Below are 8,402 nucleotides of genomic sequence, written 5' to 3' on the forward strand. Positions count from 1 at the left end.
TCCTGTTCAAGAACCGACCAGATGATATCCTTCCTATTGTGTAAGTTAAGCCTCTAAGTGATTTCCCATTTTCTTCTCATGAAAGGTGGCATGAACTTCACCCAGCTTTCTTTCTGACTCATATGGCTTTTACATGGTTTAAATATCATTGCTGTCTTTGACAATAGTTTCATTAAACCAGTTTAATATGGAATTTTTTACCATCCTCTGTTTTGTATCTATGTGCTTCTTCGGAGATCAGTTATAAGGGCATTATAATGCAGATCATAGTGAAGAAGAAGAGTTATTCTTTCCATCTGTCAGTCCTAACTAATTGTGAAAGATAAAATAGTGTGTGATGAGTCTTGGGGTAACCAGGACCAAGAGTCACCTTGTTACGGCCTGCCTCTAATGAGAGGATGTCTTGCCTGTGGTAGCTGAGTGTTAGCTCCCTAACACCACCAGCCTTTCAGCCACTCAAATGCTCTCCTTTGGGCTATGCCAGCCCTGTCTTTGCCTTGGAGGTTAACAGAAGGTACACCCAATTCCCTAAGTCCCTTGAAGTGTTCCCGTGATATCCAGCCCCTCACAGTGGCAACTCACAGAAACTTCAGATCCTCTGCACCCAAAGGAGCTGTGTGTACCCCAGTTTACCAGTTTTTACTTTAAGACCCCACTCCACAGCACTTATGAGCACTTATAATAAAACAAAAGAATGTTTAAGAAAGAATAGTGGGTCCACTAGAAGCAAGAGAGAATCATTGATAGAAACAATGATTACAATGTTACCCACGATTTTCAGAACCCAAAGCAGTCATAACTTAACTGTTTCACTCCAGGTGGTGTCAGGTATAAACCAATGGGAAAACAATACTTATGGCTGATGACAGATTGATGCAAGTAAGCATGCTCTTATCTAAAACTACAGTTTATTAGATTTGAGCACAGGCAGGCATAAGCTATAGGTTTAGAACATCCCAAACAATTACCTTGAATCTGAGATGGTATTGAATAATTAGCAGCAGGTCAGCAATGGCTGATTGCTTCCCGGTCAGGGAGTATGGTGTCAGGAAACAGTCTCTCAGGATACCATTAGAGAACTGCTTCAAAGTACACTCTATTATCTCGTCTTTTATAACTGTTTTTTACAAAACACATAACTCATAGTGACCTCTGCTGGGTCATCACTTCTCCTAACTTCAATCAACTACTTATCAGCATAACATTCCTAACAATCTGAGCTTCCATATCAAAGACACCCAAACTCAAGATCTCTATCCACTTTTTATTTTAGTCTCAATTTGTTCTTTTTTCCCCTCCTCTCATTCTGATTAGCAGAAACTGCAAGCATGCAGCTAGCATTTGACCTGACCTCCAGAAACCCTGCTTTTTCAAATTAACCCTTAACTGTGTGGTATTCTATTTTATTAATTCATGGTGGCTAAATGCACACAAAATGGTTGCAATTAGCTTGATCAAATTCTGGGGTAACACACCCCTCCTCCATTCCAGGGCAGCAACAATATAAAACAAATTTTTAAAACACACTTAATAGTTACCATTCCTATCTAATAAAGTAGGTTCCCCTCTTCCCCCAGTTCAGTCTGTGGCAGAGTTGGCAGGCTTCCCAAAAGCCAAGATCCAATCTTTCATAAAACACCTCCCCTCAACAAGATGTCTCCTCAATGAATAGATGTAGAGTGTCTTTCTCCACCTTGGATCTACTGAATCAGTCTTTTGTCTTCACTCACAGACAGGGCAATCCTCTGTCTGTTATAATGTTCCTTTATATCTCTAAGTGGTTTAGATTATTTGCAATTGCCTTTGATGGTTTTCCATTGACTGCTCTGGAATGGAGCAAGGGACAACTGAACCTTGCATTGCATCACCATCTGACCAGGGAGGGATAACAACTCCCTCCCACTTTGATGAGCCATTACTGAGATATATGATTCCTGTGTGACTAAATTTTACTCTATGACCATAAGGCATAGTTTTCAATATAGTTACATTATTCCTTAAATATTACCCATACATACATCTTACAATGATTACAAGTATTGATAAGTTACAAGCTTTCATTAGAAACCTTACATGCTACCCTTCATGGATAAATACTGTGAAAGTGGTGTACTAGGTGCAGTGAGTTTGTCAGGTCTGAGACAGAAGTTGCTTGTAAAGAACAATGAACCTTTTGCTTGTTGGCACCACTGGTGAGTCACATAGTGGCTATCACGTTATTTTATGAAATTAAATCCAACTAAAACCATTCTTAATGTTCCCTCTATGCCAAGTATGTTTGATGACAGTACTGTTGACTCTTCAAGTATTAGGATCTAGGCATTGTGTTATCCTTCAGTTTATTAATGGACTTATTTCTTTACTCTGTTACCAAAGATCATTTTTGCTAAATGAAAGCCATTTGGAACCTCTTCTGAATATTCTTATTTTATTAAAGTTAGCTTAGCATAATTATTTTTTTCAACATGTCTGATCATACATCATATCTCAATTGCAATTTATTGAGATTTAGAGGCTCAACTTCTTCAATATCCTGCACTTATATCATTACTTCTAGTTAACAAAAAATATTTACACTGACTTACAGTACAGGTTCATATCAATTGTGAAGTTTGTCTGTTGACTTTTCAGGCTCTAAATGGCTCTGCTCACGCAAAGTTACTTTTTCTAACCTATTATTTTAAGTCTAAATTAGCTGTTTATTTACTGTGACCCAGTTGTAACATGGTGATAATGGAAGCTGGAGTCTTCTTCAATTATGCCTCTCTGTTATGGATGTACTTCCTTTAATTATATAACACACTCAAGGCTAGATCCACAAAAGGACTTAGGTGCCCAACTGCCATTTAAGGTACTTAAGTCCAACATTTAGGTGCCACTGAGGTCCTCAAATTTCCACTCACCTGCCACCTAATCCTGAAGGTGCCTAAAATGCCTGTGCACCTAAGTTTCCACTGTTAAAGTTAGCCTAAGCATCTACATATCTGCCAGTCATCATGTACACTGCTGCTTCAGTCTAGGCATAGTCACTGACTCCATGGGTACTCTGGGACTGGAGCACCTGTGGGAAAAAAATAGCTGATCAGCTCCTCCCTCTCCCCACCAGCATCTTCTGCCCACTGGCAATCAGCTGTTCAGTGGCATGCAGGAGACCCTGGATGGGTGGAGGAGGAGTGGTGGCAGGAAGAGGCAGAGGGAGGGTGGGGCATGCTTGGGAAGGGGGCAGGAAGAGGTGGGGTGGGGGCAGAGTGGGGGTTGAGCACCCCTGAGGAAACCGTAAATCGGTGCTTCTGAGTCTAGGCATCCGGGCACATTTCATGCCCAAGCCCCAGTGGGATCCTCAGACAAGGCGTTTCCCCATGTACCTTGCCAGTGGGACCCGATCCGTTGGACATTCTCAGAGCATGCCTAAACCCACACAAAACAGTTGCGGTTTTAACCTTAACACTGAGCCAGGTTCCATTCCCCTCTTAGTCTGATGTGAGCAGGACCTGGATACTCACCTCTCAAGAGAGGTGCCCTAGCTACTGGATTATAATGTAGTCTGGTGTGAGGCCCTCCCTGTCTCTCATGTTAATGCTGCTCTGCTGTGTATAAGTGATTAAATATGCATTGGGCCAGATAGAACATGTGAATGGGTCTATAGTCCAGTGGTTAGGACACACATCTGAAAGGTAGGGAAGCCATGTTCAGCTCCACATCAGGCATGGGGAGAAACTGATTCTCACATCTTGGGTGAGTGCTCTAACTACTGGGCTAAAGGTTATAATGGAAACCTCTTTTCCCTTCCACATTTCTTGCAAAAAACAGGTTAGGCGTCCAACTCTAGGAGAGGGTTCACAGCTGAGAATCCCAAGCAAATATAGATATCTTCCTCTGGCCCAGATTTTGGGTGCCTAACTGCCTGAGAAATGCAGGGCTTAGGCCACACCCCTCCCATTGGCATTTCCTATTGGCTAGTTTGGGCATTCCCCACTCAGCCTGTTGGCTTCTGTGGATCACATTCTTAGGTGCCTAGATCTCCCTATACATTATTTAGGGGACCTAACTCAGGGCTGTGGATTCCTCTAGGTGGCTAGGAGGTAGGCATTGCACCCTTGAGCATTTCAACACCAAAGACTGGTTCTCCACTAAAAAAGGTTTGTCTGAATAGCTATGGTAGTCAGGGATGTGAACCTCTGTCCCCAGCTGACATAGCTGTGCCAGCAAAACACCCAGTGTAGCTGCAGCTATGCTAACAGAAGAGTGCTTCTGTCAGCATAGCTGTAATGCTGTTATAGAAGGTGGTACTATGCCAGCAGAAAAACTTGACAGCATATGCTGCATCTACACTAGAGGGCTCTGTCAGTATAGCTATACTAGGAGAATTAGACTGTCAAAGCATGTGTAGTGTATGCCACGCTTACGTCCCTTTGTGGATCTAGCCCTTAGCCTTTGTTGGTTTTTAGAACTAGACTAGAGAAAGATTACTGCTGCTAACTTTTCTTTAATTAATTATACTAGGTAGAAAATACACAGAAAAATACATTAAAATATTAAGTTTTCAAAAGCTGGGAAATGACTGAATTGAGGCTGCCTATATAACCTTAATTTGGCTTCCTTGTGCATATGCGTTCTGATACAGTCTTTAATTACATGATCACATACTGTTTTTTTCCACAGGACACTGTCCTATTCAGTGCATGGGATGGACAGTGGTCACTGACAGGTAGTCATTCAATATTTCTTTTTATTGTCATCAGTCAGTATGTAGTACTATGCCTTAATTACTACATATCATTTGAACCCTTCACTGAATTAATGTATTATTTCCCAGCAGGCTTTTCTATGATGTTCTACACTGTAGTATCTGATTGGTTCACAACATTTTAGAATTTTTCTTTACAACACCCCTGTGATGTAAGATGGCATTATTATCCCTATTTTACAGAATGGAACTAGGGCCTTGTGTATACCTAAAACTTAAGCTGACCTAGCTCCATCACTTAGAGCTCTGAGCTATATTAGCTCGACCTAAGCCCTGCTGTAGGTACAGCTAGAATTCTTCTGTTGAACTAGCTGCCGCCTGTCGGAGAGATGGATTACCTACATCAATGGAAAAAACCCTTCCTCTGATGCAGCAAGCATCTACACTACAGCTGCACAGTTGCAGCATCACAGCAGTGCCACTGCAGTGTAGATATGGCCTAGGACACTGAGAGATTAAGGTCCTTTCACTTCCGGAACCCGGTGCCACAGCAGCCTGTGGCAGCCTGGAGAAGCAGATCCAGGAAAATTCCTGCTCAGCCCCTGAAGACCACACCCCATCACAATGACCAATTGCTTATTTTGTTATTAGTGCCAAACTCTAGTTTGCCCATGTCTGGATTAACCAAAGACAGGTACAGTTCACCTCAGAGAAAAGCATAAACCTCCCCTGTAGTGCATCTCACTGCACAATGCAGTATTAGGTTGAAATTCACCTACTCTGTCTTTTTATCTTATTTAAAAGGATATAATAATGCCCCTTCCGTTTCCCCACCTTCCCATTGCCACAGATTCTCCCTCATTTCATGAGCTCTGGGAAAGAGTCTGTCATGCAGAACAGACCACATTCATAACTGGTGCAGTACTGTAGTCAATTATGCCAGTGATGAACCAGGCCCAGCTATGTCAGTCTTGCATGCCAGCTGGTAAAAATAAATCACACAATTAAGAGAAAGTGTGCAGTGTAGGAATGAATAATTTCAGTAATACACAAAAATTAATGGACCTGAAAGAAATAGATATAATTTTGTGAGAGGCTTTAAAATAAAGTACCATCATACACGCCCGGTTCTTAGTAGCTTTTGTCAGTTTTCTCTTAGTCTTCTTTCACTGCCTCACAAAGAAAGAAAATAGCACTTCAAAGTGCTAATGGAATTTTTTTCCACCTAATAAGTTTCTGATAAAGCCTTGGGTGGAAACCATTTGCCTCTTCAAAATGGCAGTTGAAGGGGGCAGTTAGCAAAACAAAAAACAAAAAAAAAAACCAACTAGCTTCTGACTCTTAGCAGTGCAGGCTCAACTTACAGTAGCAGCCTTGCAGCATCTGATTACTGAAAGCAGATAACCAGGGAAATCAGAGCTGTAGGCTTTAAAGGTATTCGTCTTATTATTCCTGTGACACTGAACAGACCTTTCTCTTCAGAGAGATCTGTGCTGGGGTCAGCTCTTACCGGGGTGCTCTGCTGGTTGTGCTGAGGTCATTTGAGGTGGAATTTATGAAAGTTCTTACTCCGCAGATAAATTAAATGGCAGAAATGAAGTGCTACTGAAATTTAACAGACAGGAGAAGTGAGGATGATTGGTACTCACAATATGTGCAATGTTTCCGATTCTCCAGTCATCTGATCTCTGCCTTGATTTATTTCAGAGGGGGAGCAAATGATTTTATTTAAACAAAAGTAATTATCTATTTATTTTATCTGAAATGTGTATAAAGCACATTTTAAGCATATACAGCAGCTTCTACAGAGCATTATATTCAATTTATTAAAACAGGGATACTTTTTCTCTCTTCCTCCTCCAACCCTCAAAATAAGTTATGCATTTTTTTTATTTTACAAAAGCAAGTCTACATACCAGGTAAAGCTTTAAAATAGTAGTATTACAAATATTTAACATTTCAACATGCATTTAACATTTCAACATGCGTCAGACAGCAAGCATAATTGTTGAAAATATTGTGTTGGCATGAGCGCATATAACATCAGATTCTTACCTGAAATGAACCTAAGACAGAAATGTAACCAAGGCCGTTTAAATTATAGTCTCTCAGTCAGAGAAGAAAATGCAAATTCCTTTGTCTTCTTCCTCTGTCAGGAAGACATGACAAGATCCTTCTTAAGCCTAATCTACGCTACAAAGTTAGGTCAATGGAAGCCGCCTTTCGTCAACATAAAGGTGTCTATGCTTAAATTTATCTCCCACGGATGTGAGTGCCTCACGAAACAATAACACCACCTCCCCAAGCAGCATTGAGCTATGGTCAATGTACTGAGGTCAATGCAGTGTGAGTATAGACACTGTGTTACCTAACACGGCTACCACTCTGAAATCTGTGTTACCTATGTCGACTATTCTCCAGCAACTCTCCCACAATGCCCAGCAATGACCGCTCTGGTCACAATTGTGAACTCCAGTGCCCGGGGGCCACAGAGACCAGAAGTGCCCCCCTCCCCTTTAATGCCCTGCACATTTTTGAAACGCCTTTTTCTGATTGTCTAGCTTGGCAAGTACACCTAGCAGCTCTCCATTGTTGTGCACAAGTGCCTAGCTGACCATGCCGGCTACACATTCCAGACGCACTCTGGCTTGGAGTAGACAAGAGATATTGCATCCAGGACTGGCGCTAGAGTTTTTCGCGTCCTAGGCGCACGGCCATTTCGCCGCCCTGCACGCCACTCCTGCGGCTCCGGTGGAGGTGCCGCAGCCATTTCTGTGGACGGTCCGTTGGTCCGCGGCTCTGGTGGAGCTGCCGCAGCCGTGCCTGCGGGAGGTCCACTGGAGCTGCGCGGGACCAGCGGACCGTCCGCTGGCATGCCTGCAGCAGCTCCACCAGAGCCGCGGACCAATGGACCCTCCGCAGGCACGACTGTGGCAGGTCCGCTGGAGCCGCCTGCTGCCCCCCCCCCCCCCCGGCAAAATGCCGCCCCCGAAAATCCTGGTGCCCTAGGCAATTGCCTAGTTCGCCTCAATGGAAGCGCCGGCCCTGGTTGCATCTCCTGGGCCTGTGGGGAGAAGGGCTGTGCAAGCACAGCTATGAACCAGTCATAGAAATGTGGACATTTATGACCAGATTGCACAGGGGAATGCAAGAGAATGGGTATGTGCCACATGAAAGCAAGGGAACTGTGTCAGGCACACCATAAGGCCAGAGAGGCAAGCAGTCAATCTGGTGCTGATCTGCAGACTTGCCGCTTTTACAAAGAGCTGTATGTCATACTTATCAGAGACCCTACCCTCACCCTGCAGGCCATACTGAATATGACCACTGTCCTCTTGAACAGTGAGGACAAGAAGGAGGTGGAGTAGAAAGGAAGAGGATGGAGGACATGAGATTGGGGAAATCTAGCTATGCTGTGAACCAGAACCTGTCTGAGATTCCACCACAGTCCAGTCGGTCCCAGCAGTCGAGCCCTCTGCAAGGGAAGGAACCTCAAGTAAGCGTGTTATTGTATTTTCCATTACAATGATGTACTAGGGGGCAACCCCAACTTAGCAGTACATAGCTATCAAATTTTTATTAATTTATCCATACTAGAAGAGAAAATGGTACAACAAAGAGAGGTAGTGTTGTTATCTGCTTTTCATTCCCCTGAAGAGTTAGGCAGAGCAGTTTGTTTATGTACACAGGGAAGTCCCTTGAATCCTCCTGGGAG

Source organism: Gopherus flavomarginatus, chromosome 4, assembly GCF_025201925.1.
Source record: "Gopherus flavomarginatus isolate rGopFla2 chromosome 4, rGopFla2.mat.asm, whole genome shotgun sequence".
In the NCBI taxonomy this organism is placed as follows: Eukaryota; Metazoa; Chordata; order Testudines; family Testudinidae; genus Gopherus; species Gopherus flavomarginatus.